Source organism: Rhinolophus hipposideros, assembly GCF_964194185.1.
Source record: "Rhinolophus hipposideros genome assembly, chromosome: 11".
Taxonomy (NCBI): domain Eukaryota; kingdom Metazoa; phylum Chordata; class Mammalia; order Chiroptera; family Rhinolophidae; genus Rhinolophus; species Rhinolophus hipposideros.
In genome coordinates this window covers 79,306,378-79,321,066 of record NC_138057.1, presented here as the reverse complement: position 1 = coordinate 79,321,066, position 14,689 = coordinate 79,306,378, and the positions used below count along the sequence as shown (strand labels likewise).

Genomic DNA, 14,689 nt, shown 5'->3' with positions numbered 1-14,689 from the left:
CTAGGTAACCAACAAAAACAACGTACATTTTCATCACCCCCTCCAGGTGGAAGCATTTTGCCACAAATAGTACAAGAGGATCCCAAGAGCACCAACAGATTAATTAAAACAAAGCATAATTATTCCCATTTTACAGATGCGAGAGCTGAGGCTCAGAGCCTTGCATAAGGTAACCCAATGAAGGCTGGAATCCAAGCTCCAAGAGACAGGCTTGCCCAAACAAGCAGAGGCTCCCCAAATGATTATCTGCCCTTCCCAAAGGAAAGCAGTTATCCTCAAAAGGCAACTCCCTGGGCCTCTGCTTCTTGTACTGTTCTAGCTCTGTGTAGGAACAGGCCCCAAAGGGCAGGCACCCGGGATCCACGCCCAGGTACCTTGTATCACACACTCCAGGTCTATTAGTCTGGGGGGAAGCGGGGCTCCAAATGCTGCTATCCCTTACTTGTCTCCCACAGTCCCAGCACTGACTAAGCAAGGGGCCTGTTCTGCTGTTCTGTGTCTTGAATTTTTTCGCCCTTGTCCAGGCTTGAGCCCAGCACCTGTGGCATCAGAAGGATGGCTAGGCTCTGTGGGTGGCACCACAAATGGCTAACTTCCATCCTAGGACCTGATGGCAGTTATACAAGCAGCCGTAGGAGGGACACCTATTGAGCACCAACTGTGTGCCAGGCCCTCTGCTAGGCCCTTCACCATCTTCCGAGCCCCAGGAGGTGGAGAGTGCAATGTCCCTATTTATGCCACTGAAGGCTCAGAAGACTCCCGAGGCCTGGGCCTCCTCTGTCCCACCTTACACCACTGTGCACAGACAGGGCTGAATGGCTGCAGTCGGATTTGGAGAAACCACGCTAAGACTTCAAATGGATGGTTACAAAAACCGAGCTGGAGCATGTGTAAAGCCACATAAAATGCACATAAAACCTTAAAGGAAAAAAAAAAATCTCAGGGACGGTTAACAATCCTATAAACCAAAGGCTTTTAAAGGTTTCCCCCAGGCAGCCATTTAGCAAATGACACACTGGAGAGCGTCCCCAGCCCCCCTTCTCCGACTTCCTTCAACCGAACCATCCGCGTGAAATACACCCCCTCTTCTTGTCTAAAGGTGGGCTCGGACCTCCCACGACATTCAGGGCGAGGGAGAAAAGGAAACACCTTCCAACGTTACGGCGCAAATCCGCTGCCCAGAGGCCCACCGTCTCAACAGTGCTGTTTCTTACTTAGAAGGGAGAGGGGGGAAAAGAAAAGAAGGAGAAAGAAAAAAACCCATCTGGTAGGGCCCAGGAGCGACATCCTGTTTATTATGACACGTTTTCAGCAATAGGGCATTAAGCATTTTCAAAACAACCCTCTTGCTCCCGCACCGCAACCCCGACGGCGTCGGCGGCGGTTACCCCGGCCGCGGCCCCCGGGCCGGCACCCCGACCGCCACTTCCGCCTCCCGGGAGGGGTGCCGCCCGACCCCCGCGGGGGTGGTCTGAAAGTGACGGGGTGCGGCCGGGGTGCGGGAGAACCGTGCGGGACCATCCAGGCCGCCGGGACGCGGGGGCGGCACGCTTCCTCCCGGGCCCGGGGCCGCCCCGCCGCTCCCGCCGCTGCGCCCCGCCCGGCCCCCGGCGGCGGCGTGAGGAGCGGCCCGACCCCGCCGCCCGCCCGCCCGCCCGCCCGCCCGCGCCCAGGCCGCGCGGCGCCGCCACAACAATGGCGAGCGGGCCCGGCCGCCCGCCCCAGGCCCGGCCCCGCAGCCCCCGCCCGGCCGGCGGGCCAACGGCGACCGCGCGGGGCGGCCCGAGCCGGGCGCGCTCGCGGACAAAGGTCGGCCGCGCCCGGGGGCGGCCGGCGGTCGGCGGGGCCCAGACAAAGCCCGGCCGCGCCGCCTCCATCTTAGCGCCGCGCCCGCCGCCCCCCGGCCCGCGCCGCCCCGCGCCCCGCGCCCCGCGCCCCGCGCCCCGGGCCCACCTGGTCTGGGTCCGCGGGCGCGACCGGGCCGGGCGATGGCGGTCGGGCGGCGGTCGGGCGCGGAGGCGGCGGGATGGCGGCGGATTGCGCGGCGGCGGCGCGGCTGCTCGCTCGCTCGCTCCCTCCCTGCCGGCTCGCTCGTCGCTCGCTCGTCGCTCGCTGGAGCCTCGGAGCCTGTGTCTCGCCGCTCGCCTCCCTCTCGCGCTCCGCTCCCCGCCCCCCGCCTGCCGCCGCCCCCGCCTCCTCCGGCCTCCTCCGCGCGCCGCCGCCGCCGCCCGCAGCCGCGCCTCCGCCCGCGCAGCGCCCCCTGCCGCGCCGCCCGGGTCGCCAGCCGCCCGCCCGCCCCGGGGCCGGAGGCCGGGGTCCCGCGGGGGGGAGGGGCCGGAGCGGACGACGGGGGGAGGGAGGCGAGGCGGGGAGCGGGCCCGGGGAGGGCCGAGAGGCCGGGAGACGGGGGAGGGAGCCGGGAGAGGGGGCCTGGGCCTGGGGAGACTCGGGACGGGCTCCGGGAAGGGAACCGGGGAGAAGGGGGCGGGGAGGCGGCCCGCGGGGAGGGGTGGGGGCGCGCGGGGCGAGAGTGGACCGGAAGAAGGGGGGCTGGGATAGAGGGGACCCGGGACGGCGAGGTCCAGACGGGGGGAGGCTGGGTAGGGGGGCCGGATCTCCGCCCCCTCCCCCTTCAGGACTGCGGCGCCCCCCGGATAGACCCAGAGCGAGATTTTGTTCAAATGTGTGTGTGGTGTATGCAGGGACGGGAAACAGAAATGATACATTGTTAATTCAAAAGCAAGGTGGTTGCACAATGTACATACTTTATGCCATTTCTGTCAAATGAAAAATAATAAACGCATCCCCTTGAGTGCGTATTTGTGTGAATGCGAAACAAAAGGCCTGGGAGGACGTACTCCACTCGTGGTCACCTCCGCGGCGGTGGCGGGTCTGAGGTCGGTGGGTCTGAGGTCGGTCAGAGGGGGCGGAGCTAAGGAGGATTCTCTGGCTTATTATTCTAGAAACATTGGCGGTTAGAAAAAACAAACAACTTGTCCTTCTGGCATTTGTCCATGTGCCCCAGCCGCAGGCCATGCCCTCTGAAATGGCTTGGGGTGGTTTGTCTCCTTTAATCCCCACCCTGGGACAGGTGTTATCGTCACAATTCACAGGTGAGGAAGTGGAGACTTGCCCAAGGCCACACAGCAAAAACCGGGAAGGAAAGTCCGTCCATTTCAGCCTGACTCGGGTTAAGGTTAGCACAGTGCCTGGCACACAGTAGGTGTTCAACAAATATTGGTTGGTTTCTTGAATGGAGGAATGTGTGTCTGGGTCTTGACCTGATTGGCTGTGAAGGAAGGAACACTGGGACTCACTAAGAATCCGAGGTTACCCCTTTATTATTTGACAAGAGGGAAGGTAAGATGAAAAGCTTGATGGGTCTTGAGTGCTCTGGAAGACAGATAAGACAGCAAGGGGGTAGAAAGGCAAGTCAACAAGTACTCTGCTCCTCTAGCGGATCTGGAAGGGGAATGACGCCCTCTGGGGACAGCAAGGGTTGCTAGGTCCCTGGAAGTGAAATGGCAGCAGAGGCACCACTTGTACCAAAAAACCCTATGGCTTTTGTCTGGGATTCAGGAAGTCCTTGCCTTTCTGCATTTCTCTGCGGTGACATCAATGATAGGTGCTGTTTACTGAGCACCTTTTCTGGGCCAGGAATGTTGCTAAGCACTTTGTAAGAAATAGCTTTATCCTTGGGAGATGGTTATTATTGTTTCCACTTTCTGGATAAGGACATGGAGGTCAGAAGTTAATAAGTGACCTTAGACAAGGTCACAAAGGACCTGGGTGTGGAACAAGGATTTGAACCCAGCAGTGCCAGCCTTTGAGGTTCGAGCCTTTCCTCAGGGAAGGCACAGCTAAGGCTGGGGTGAGTATGGGGGCCACAGTCTGTGGTCAGGCTGTCAGCCAGGGCTCGCACTGGGGTCTCTCCAGGACGCTGACAGTGCTCCTCCAAAGCCTCCCAGAGCTCACGAACCAGAGAAGACAGAGGGAGAAAGGAGACAGCAAAGCAAGAGGGCTGGACCAAGGCTGGACCTTGAGGTCATGTAGTTCTAGGAGACTCCTCGCGAGATAAGGGAGACATTCAAGGAGACATTCAATATTGTCAAAGTGACACTAAGGAAACAGCAGCAATCCAGAGCAGGAATATTGAAAGAACGTAAGGAATGAGTGGACCACGCAATACAAAGCTGGGGACAGTTGGCACGAACCAACCAGCAAGAGTTTATTTCGTTTTTGTCAGTTTTTTCCTCTTAAATATGAGGAAACTTGCAACTCTGCTTATGGGTGGAGAAATCTTTTCAGACTCCCAAACTGAGCCAGAGGGGGAATTCCGCCCATCCTTCGAGCCTAATGCCTGTTTTATGTAAACATTTTATTGTTTTTCAAAGCACGATCATTGTCTTTGGATACAATGAAATTTAATATTTTTGTATAATGCTTGTCATGTATTTCCTTAGCCATGGTTTTCTTTTTTAAACCACAGTATGGCTAGATGTGGATGTCCTTTGCATTATTTTCATGTGGAATATGCGAAGTCCTGTGATTCGTCAGATTTCGGTCCTTTTTAACAAACTCATCTGGAAAGTGGCCTCCTTGTGCTCTGTGTTCTCTTTCCTTTACGGGGGTTTCTTCTTCTCTAATCCCCAGCACACAGTCCTAGTCTTCCTGGTCATTTCTACAGACGTTTGTATCTCTACAAGACTAGGAGCTCATCCAAACAGGGTCACTGAATTGTTTATTTTTAAATTCCTGGCACCTAGCACACACTCAGTGGCACATAATGGGTGTTTGATGAGAGTTTATGGGATGAAAGAAGGAAACAAAATGAAAGGAGAGAAAATCTTGAGACTCAGAGAAGGAATTTGACCTCTGCTGGTGCCGTGTCCAGTCCTGGCCTCAAAGGGAAGCCAGAAAAGCTTCCACTCTTCCATTGCCTGGAGAATTTAAGACTTTGCTGGGTGCCTCTCATCCCTCCATCAGTAATAGTTACCATTTTTTGAGCACTCTCAGAGGAGGAAATAAAAGCACAGACAGGTTTAGTGACTTGCCCAAATTCACACGGAGCTGGTGACAGAGCTGAAAAAGAAATAAGAGCTGAAAAGGAAAATGCACACGTGTTGAGGGCACCCACTTTCTGTATATCTCAGCCTCTTCACCTTGTTTTTGTGGCTTAGGATTATGATCACCCCCATTTTACAGATCAGTAAACTGAGGCTCCAGGACCTTCGCCCACCACTGCTTGTGGCCAGATACTGAGTGCTACTGCTGTGTTTAGGAGAGCCTCTCTGGTCAGCCAGACGCCAGAAAGCCCTGGCATCTCAGTGTCCCACTGCAGGAAAGGGAAGTGGAGGGTCACTTGACACTGTGAACACAAACACAGAACGAGCCTGTAAAGCACTGGCCCAGGCACAGAACCTGGGGGCAGCCCTGGAGACTGCTCACGTGGGCTCTGTTTGGCTTCAAGGCCACGCCTCCAGCCACTCTGAGCCCAAATGTTGTCCAGACATGCCCATGCACACAGAGGTCCAGCCAGCTCACCTACATTTCTGAGGGAGGCCTGTCCAAGCGAAATCCAGAAGCAGGTATGGGGTCTGTGCCCTTCTGCCAGGCTTCCCCCAGCACGAATCCGTGGTTAAAAGTGCTGGATTTGGAATCAGACAGACTTGAGTTAAATCTGCCTCTGTCTTCATTTACTGTGTGTCTTCAGACAAGTGACTATAATTCTCTGAGTCTGTGAAAACCGGGAAAGGGATTTGTTGTGAGAATTGAGTGAGATGGTGTGCACTGTTTGTGGGCACAAGCTGGTGACCAGCAGGCATTCAGCACATGTTGGTTACCACTGTCATTCCTTCTTACTCACAGGCACGTGCGAGCCTCCTTTATCAGTCGTCAAGTGCTGTGTAACAAACAGCTCCAAAACTTAGTGGCTTAAAACACCAACAATTTGTTACTTCTCACGATTTGGTGGGTTTGGAATGGTTCTTCTGTTCCACCTGGTGTCGACTGGGATCAATCATAGCATCGCACCATCTCTGCATCCACGAGGTGTCTCATCCTCCAGGATTCTCCATGTGGCCTGTCCATCCAGCAAAATAGTCTGGGCTTCCTTATAGCATGGCAGCTGCGTTCCAAAGGAGTGAAAGTGGAAGCTGACAGACCTTGTAGAGGTGTCACTTCTGCTGTACTCTGTTGGTCAGAGTGAATCACAGGGCTAGCTCAGACTCAAAGGGAGGAATAGCCCCTGTGGAAGGAGCATCCTACTTGTACAGGGAGGGGAAGATTGGCTGGCAAGTTATTTGTAGACAGTCTCCCTGCTCTCATGACTCTTTGCTGTCCCCCACCCCATGCCTTACACAAACCTCCACTTACGCTGTCTGATGAAAACATTCCATCCAACTTTAAAAAACAGTTACTGAGCTCTGTAACAGCAAGGCCCAGTGGGGTGCCGAGAAATGGTGACATGAGAAAGAAACAATCCCTACACTCAAGAAAACCCCAAGTTCAGGGCACCAAAAACAACAGAAACTGTGATTTATTCGGACCTGGAGATGGGTCCAAATCATCCGGCCTGGTGCTGGCCTGGTGTTTCCTCCTGCCCCAGAACTGCAGGAGGAAAGGGGTGACGTGTCCACAGCTAACGTGCAATATGATCCGGGAGTGTGAGGCTTACAGCGTGGGCAGTGATCATGTCTGCAGGATTCCTGGACAGGTTTGCTTTCCTTTCTCTGCACCTGTTCTCCAAAGTGCTATTGTGCTAATGAGAGAGAGCGTGAGTCTCAGTTTCAGTTCAGAAAATGTGGTCATCTTAACTGGAGGGGGAAAAAAAAGAATAATCGTCCAGGGAGAATTGGATTCCAGCTGGGGAGATGGAGACTTCTTGATGCAGGTGCTTTTGACACCAGGCTTTGAAGGAAGCTGGAGTTTAATCAGAGGAGACTGGGGAAGAACAGTCCAGATGGAGGAACCAGCTTGAACAAAGGCCTAGAAATGGGAGTGTCTGGGCACTGGGAGGGGCCACGGGCTGGCTGGTGGCCCCATCCCAGGGAATGTGCATTCCAGTAGAGGTGGGAGCCTTGTGCTAAAAATACCGCACATGGGTCTGAACAGGCAGCGTAGGCTTTGGTGCTCACCCAGGGCGGGCAGGCAGCATCTGAGTTTCAGCATCCCAGACATACACACAAGAGCTAAAAGCAAAGGGTCCTCTGTGGGTCTCGAGGACAAAGGGAATCCAGGGCTGGGAGCGCTGGCATTTCTCCTCACATCACCCCTGATTCTTAGGAATTCACCCTCCACTTTCCACCAAGGGAAAGATCCTGGGGGGTGGAGGGAAGAGGGAAAGAGCCAAGACTGGGGAATAAAAGAAGAGGGAGGGTAAGGTTTAAAATTTGGCAACTTCTCCTGAGAAAAAGCAGGGTCAATTATTGAGGGATAGGGCTTGGGGAAGGAAAAGAAAGAAGAACCAGCTCTCTAAGGAGGCTCCCAGAGAAAGGATAAGCATAGCAAGTACCAGGGGGCCATCCTACCTGCTCCCTTTCTTGCTCACAGTGGAATTCCTGAATTGTGGTCTTCCTTCCCAAGGAGCACTTTAGAATCTTCTTCAACATGGATCCCAACTGAGGGAGCTGACACGTGAAGAAGAGGAAGCAGGAGAAAGGAGGGTCCTTTGTAGGAGGACTTAGGAACCAGGTCTTGCCTCTACAGCCAGTATCTCAGAAAAGTAGGTACAGAAGAAATAATAGATCTCAAAATCTAACTTGATATCAAGAAAGTGAGAAGACAAACTACAGAATGGGAGAAAATATTTGTAAAGCATGTATCTGATAAGGGTCTAGCATCCAATATAAAAAGAACTCTTACAACTCAACAACAAAAAGACAAACAACCCAATGAAAACGTGGGCAAAAGACTTGAACAGACATTTCTCCAAAAAAGATATTTGAGTGGGCAACAAGCACATGAAAAGATACTCAACATCATTAGTCACCAGGGAAACGCAAATCAAAACCACAGTGAGATACAACTCCGTACCCACGCGGGTGGCTAGAATTTAAGAAATGAAATTCGTAAGTGTCGGCGAGGATGTAGAGACGTTAGAACACTCATATATTGCTGGTGGGACTGTGAAATGGTATAGCTGCTGTGGAAAATAGTTTGGTGGTTCCTCAAAAAGTTAAACATAGAATTATCATATGACCCAGCAATTCCACTCCTAGGTTTATGCCTAAAAGAATAGAAAACAGATGTTCAAACAAAAACTTACACACGAATATTCCTCACAGCTTTATTCATAACAACCAAAAGGCGGAAACAACCCAAATGTCCGTCAACGGAGAAGTGAATACAAAAATGTAGGAGATCCACACTGAAGTGTTATATAGCTACTAAAAGGAATGAAGTTCTTTTACGCGCTACAACATGGGTGAACTTGAAAACATTATGCTAAGAGAAAGAAGCCAGACAGCAAAGGCCACGTGCTGTATGATTCCATTTGTATGAAATTTCCAGAATGGGTAAATCCATAGAGACAAAAAGTAGATTAGTGTTTGCCAGGGCCCGGGAGGAGGGGTATGGGGAGTCTCTGTTGAATGGATGTGGGATTTCCTTTTGAGATGGTGAAACCATTCTGGAACGACTAGATAGAGGTGATGGTTGCGCAACATTGCAAGTGTACAAAATGTCACTGAATCGCATACTTTACAAGTAGTTCACATGGCATATTTTATGTTCTGTGTATGTTATCACAGCAAAAACAATCTAATTTGAAATGGCACTTTTGCTGGGATCTTGGTCAGTTATGTTACCACCATTTGTTTACACACATATCATTTAGATTTCCAACCTTCTAGGTGATATTGACGTTGTAAGGGAGAATACACCACTTTCTGTCTGTGTGTTTCCAAAAGGCCCACTCATGTAAGTCCAAGGGCAGGTGGGGTATGTGAAGCCAGGGGCTTCTCCCCTAGGCACCCAAGAAGCTTCCTGTGTCAGCTGCAGGGGATGAAGCTTGCAGGTTGCCAGGCAGTCCAGTAGGCGGAGTACTTTATACTCCAGCCTGAATAACCGGAGTTTGTCTGTCAGATAAAAATGGTGGTCCCTGAGAAAAATAGCTAGTACAGCTGTCAATCACATGGGCGCTTTTCTTGGAGACACCCATTGTACTTTGGTTTGGCTCAGAAAAGCACCTTTTGTGTACGTCCCATTTTGTCAGATAAGATATTTAAAAAGTATGTCCTCGGGGCCGACCCGGTGGCTCAGATGGTTAGAGCTCCAGGCTCCTAACTCCAAAGGCTGCCGGTTCGATTCCCACATGGGCCAGTGGGCTCTCAACCACAAGGTTGCCAGTTCGATTCTTCGAGTCCCACAGGGATGGTGGGCAACGCCCCCTGCAACTAAGATTGAACAGGGCACCTTGAGCTGAACTGCCGCTGAGCTCCCGGATGGCTCAGTTTGTTGGAACGCGTCCTCTCAACCACAAGGTTGCCAGTTCCACTCCCGCAAGGGATGGTGGGCTGTGCCCCCTGCAACTAACAATGACAACTGAACCTGGAGCTGAGCTGCACCCTCCACAACTAAGATTGAAAGGACAACAACTTGACTTGGAAAAAAGTCCTGGAAGTACACACTGTTCCCCAATAAAGTCCTGTTAAAAAAAAAAAGAAAAAAGAAGTATGTCCTCAAGGGTTGAGATTGAATAGCATAATTTTTACTGCTTGATCAAGGGCATTCTAAAGTGGAACTGACTTATTTTTTCTGCAAAAGCATGGCAATAAAGAGTGCAATGTCCTCTGGTACAATTTGGAGCCACTGCCTTGATTCGTGATACGGTGCCAGCAGTCATGCTCACCATTGGGACAAACATACATACAGTAAAAAAAAGCAAACAATGTCTTAATATTATTTTGAAAATAGTTTTGACCCTTGCAGGTCCCTGAGAAGATCTCAGGGACGCCCCAGGTGTCTGCAGACCATACTTTTGAGAACTACCTGCCTAAACTTGTTTCCCTTATGGTAATTGAAAAGCAGAACAGAAAAACCCACCAAGAAGCAGTAGGCTCCCTTACAGGTATTTATTGAGCACATGACTCAGTAAACATTTTTTTGAATCTCGAATAATGGCTTCCACTTATGTGCCAGGTGTTATGCTAAACATTTTATATACATTGTCTCATTGAATCTAGCATCCCCGTTTTACAGATGGGAAAAGCAAGGCTCAGAGAGGATAGTAATTAGCCCAGATAGCTGTTGATGACCAGATCCAGGAGTGAACCCACTTGTGTCTGACTTCAAACCTTGTGTTCTTAACCACTGTGCCATACTGAACCTGTTTGGGGTCAAAGGTTAGGTCAAGAAAAAAAAGGAAAATAATTAAGGGTAAATTTAAGGGAGTTTTGTAAATCAGTTTGAACAATTAGGCTGCCTATATGAATCTACTGTTTGCTTCCCAGCCAACAAATTGAGTGAAGACATACTCTGTCCCATTTTCCTGGTTAGCAGTTAATTGCAAGGCTATCTAAAGAGTATGTTAAGAACGATGGACCGTGATCACGGCAAGCCCCTTCTCACAAGGGTTGGGTGTACAGGACTTCATCATCCCTGTGGAGGAACAGATACAAACAATAGCCAGAGGGGGGATGACATGCCAGTGGGGCTCAGGTGCGGAATCTAAAATGCAGCAAGAATAATGAGACAACTGTGCTTCCCCGAGCTGTGTCCCCACAGGTCAGGGTCCTCAACTGTAACCGTCCTTCCAGAGCGTCAAGTGGTAGCTTTTCCCGGGTGCTCGCCCCCTGCCCCAGCCCTGACAGGCTGAGCTGAACATCTCCTGTGGTTCTTTCTATCATCTGCAGGGGAGGAATTAACCAGTGAAATACCAGCTGCCAGGCTTGCCAGGTCTCTATTAATGCCGCAGGCCAATCTCCTTGGCATTCCAGAATATGATCTGACCCCTCCAGACCTCTCCAGCCTCATCTCTCACCTCCTCACTTTCCAGAATCATAGTGTTCTCTCTCCTCCAGACTTGGCGCCAACGGTTCCCTCTGCGTGGGATAAACCCCCCTAGCCCCACTCCTTTGCCTGGGTGACTCCTACTCAGCATTCAGGACTCAGCTTGGACATCTCCTCCCTTAAGAACCCTGTTGGTGCCCACCTCCAAACCACCATAATACCAGACTTCTCACCTCCATCACTTGTTCAACAGCAGGACCAGGATGCCCTGTCTTACAAGACAGATGTGATGCCCACGGAGCTTATGGGCACTGTTTGCCTGTCTTACTTGCTGTTAGACGGTAGGATCCTCAGGACTGGGATGGTGTTTGTATGTGCACCACTATATTCCCTGAGTCTCACACAGTGCCTGGCACAGAGTAGGAGTGCAACAAATATTTGCTGAATTCACGAGTGAATGAATGAACAAAGGAATCCATAGAAAGGAGAGGAGAAAAATTGGTAGCATAGGAATGCAATGAAATAGGAAACAACCTTTGCACGTGCCTATGGATACTTAACCTTCTTGTCATTCCATGGGCATTGCTCGGAGAGCTGGGCTGTGGGTGTGGGGCACGGGGCTGGGTTAAGGGTAGCCTGAACAAAAGAAACAGAGTTCAAAGAGGGGCTTCCATTCCTGTCAAGGAACACTGTGCACACTTTCTAATGTCAGCACGAAACAACACAGCCTCTAAAGGTACAATGAATCTTGTCCCAACTAAGCCAGAAGTGTTGAGAGATAAAAATTAAATAAGTGAAATTGTACAGTAATGATAGAAATGACTATATATTAGGTTGACTGACAGCTGTGCCCACCCACACGTGTCAGTGGTGCATGGTAATAAAGTTTACTTTTTACTTCTCTCCCAAGTGGGTTTTTCTAGTCGAGCAGCTCTGTTCCATGTGGTACTGCAGGGATTCCGGAAGCTTCCATCTCTGGTTCCACTATCACTCCCAGCTGTCCAGGCAAGGAAACAGAGAAGAAGAGGGACCTGGAAGTGTGCTTTATCACTTCTGCCTACATTCCATCGGCCAGAACTCAGTCCTGTAGCCTCACCTTGCTGCAAGGGAGGCTGGGAATTGAAATCAAGTGGTGTGCCCTGGAGGAAAAGGAAGTAGGGATTGCCGAACACATTTTACTCTCTGTCACAGCTCTTATTTACTGAGAATCTACTAAATGTCAGGCACTGTGCTAAAGAAGTCCCATGCAAATTGTCATTTTACCCTGACGTCAGCTCAGAAAGTTTAAGTAAATTTTACGAGGTGAAAAGCTCGTGCTTGGAGAATCGATGTGGAACCTGATGTTTTCAACTCAAAGCCTGTAACTGAAAGACAGTGAGGACAGGTAACACTCGTGAGCCACGACTTGCTCTGAGATTAATTAAATGCTGATTTGGGGGTAGGTATTGTTCTAAGCACAACACTCTATGAAATAGATATTGAGATCACTCAGCAAGTATGTAGCAGAGACAGGATTCAAACTCAGTCTGTTTCCAGAGTCTACATACCCATTTGCCCCACTACTGCCTCTGTACAGACAACAAAAGGAATAACTGCAGGGCAGAAGTGTTAGTACCCTGAGGAGGATGCGAGACGGTCCATTGGGATGTGAGAGAGAAACATGATCCTTCTATTTATGCTTCTGTATATTCTTTTTTAAAAATCAGAGCTATAGGGGAGGCCGGATGGTTAGAGCGTGAGCTCTCAACAACAAGGCTGCAGGTTCCATTCCCGCATGGGATGGTGGGCTGCGCCCCCTGCAACTAAAGATTGAAAACAGCAACTGCACTTGGAGCTGAGCTGCGCCCTCCACAACTAGATTGAAGGACAACGACTTGGAACAGATGGGCCCTGGAGAAACACGCTGTTCCCCAATATTCCCCAATAAAAATTTATTTTAAAAATATCAGAGCTATATGAAACTTTACTAATATGTATGTATTATACAGTCTGACCCTGGCGCCCTCATTCAGCTGAGGATCAATCTGCATGATACGAATTAGTAAACTCCAATGTGCTCTGATTTTTAAAGGAATAAACATAAATAAACATAAATAGGAGGTGTCACCAGTAGTGCTTGGATAAATGGATCAGTGTGGTATATTAGTTTTAATTAAGTTAACTCTCACAGTGTAGGCAAGATTGTGTTTCCCCGAAAATAAGACCTAGCCAGGTAATCAGCTCTAATGCGTCTTTTGGAGCATTTTTAATTAATTAATTTTTGCTCCAAAAGACGCATTAGAGCTGATTATCCGGCTGGGTCTTATTTTCGGGGAAACAGGGTCGTTTTATAAGATTTATACAAAGAATGAATGATTGGATAACCACCTTAGGTACCACCTCTGCCCTAAAAACCCTAGGCTGTCTGACGCATGCCCAGAAACTCGACATCACAGAGTGGAAGGCGGGACCTTGAGGCCACACCCCTTCTCTTTTCCCCGCCTTCCTGGTTTCTTCCAGTGGCATCATTGGCTACTTCACCTTGCGATTGGGCCAGCCGCTGGTTATCAAAGGAATGCGATTGGACGGAGTCGCCTTGATTGGCTGAAGTTCTGTGGAAGGGGCGTTGCCAAATCTTCACATCCACCAGGAAGCGGAGAGAAACAGACTTGCGGTGGGCAGAACGCTGGGCTTGTCAGCCCGCCCGGGCCGAGGGCGGAGGGGCCAGGAGAGCCCAGGGCAGCGAGCGCGGCGGGATGGCGGCTCCTGCCGGCAGAAGGACCCGCAGCTACGCCGGCGGGAACCTTGGGGGAGCGGAGTGCGATGAAGCGAGGCGTCGTGGTCTGACACAGAGCCCCCATCGAGGTCCCCAGCTTGTAGCCGAGGCCAGGAAGACGTTACTGGATCGGGACCCTGGATTTGTGGCTTCCGCTCTCGCAGATGGGCACAACCGCTCAGGAACCCCTGCAGGAAACTGAGTCTGACCAAGCAGGTGGAGCTTCTGCGCCTGAGGAATGGCCCCCATGCAGAGGTTTACGAGCCAGGGAACTGGAAGAAACAAATCAAAAAAGCTAATTGTTGACAGCGAGTCCTCTCGGTCTACAAACTCATCTCCAGAGCCCGGGGGGGGGGGAATTGAAGACATTTGACCAAGGGAGAAGGAGGACCCAGGTGAAATGTGATCAGCAGAAATCTGTGCCCAATTTCTTGTGTCTGAAGCTGCCTGACCTGGGGGCAAACAAACCCTGTCCTCGGGACACAATTCTTCTTGGAGAAGAAGAAAAAACATCTGTGGGAATGAACTCATTGGCAAGGGTTGGCAAAGGTGGGCAAAGGTTGAAGAAGTTAAACGGAAGACTCGCCAGAAACCCACCACTACAAAAAGCCTAACGTTTTCCTGGATCAAGGTTTTGTATGTGTGAGATGTCTGAGGCCCAGGAGAGATCCGATTCATTTTCTGAGTGGTTTCCTCGAGGTTTCCTTGAAGTTCCGAGGGACTCACCGTGTCCTTGCCTGTGGCATGAAAGGCAACAGGAACAGCCTGAAGATTGGGCAAAATTCCATGTTATCGGAGATTAAAGCCACCGAAAATGATAGTGGTAGATCCTACTTGTGATGCCACTTGATTCCGTTTGATACGCTGAAGCTGACTTTCCCGTCTAGTGGAGACGCTGATGAAGGGTACAGCCTGGGCTTGCTGAACAAGAGTAACAGCATCAAAAGGACAGAGTGACACCAAAAGGTGAAGTCTACTCAGCCA

General features: G+C 50.8%; 1 protein-coding gene across 10 annotated transcripts in view; it reads right to left on the bottom strand.

Moving 5' to 3' along the window:
* PRRC2B (proline rich coiled-coil 2B) overlaps positions 1-2,173 on the bottom strand; it is an 85,058-nt gene extending 82,885 nt beyond the window's left edge. For all 10 annotated transcript variants that reach the window (XM_081066546.1, XM_081066554.1, XM_081066552.1 and 7 more), the window contains exon 1: positions 1,954-2,173. The gene's annotated coding sequence lies outside the window, so the exon portion shown is untranslated. The remainder of the gene's footprint in view (positions 1-1,953) is intronic.
* Positions 2,174-14,689: the final 12,516 nt, after the last annotated feature.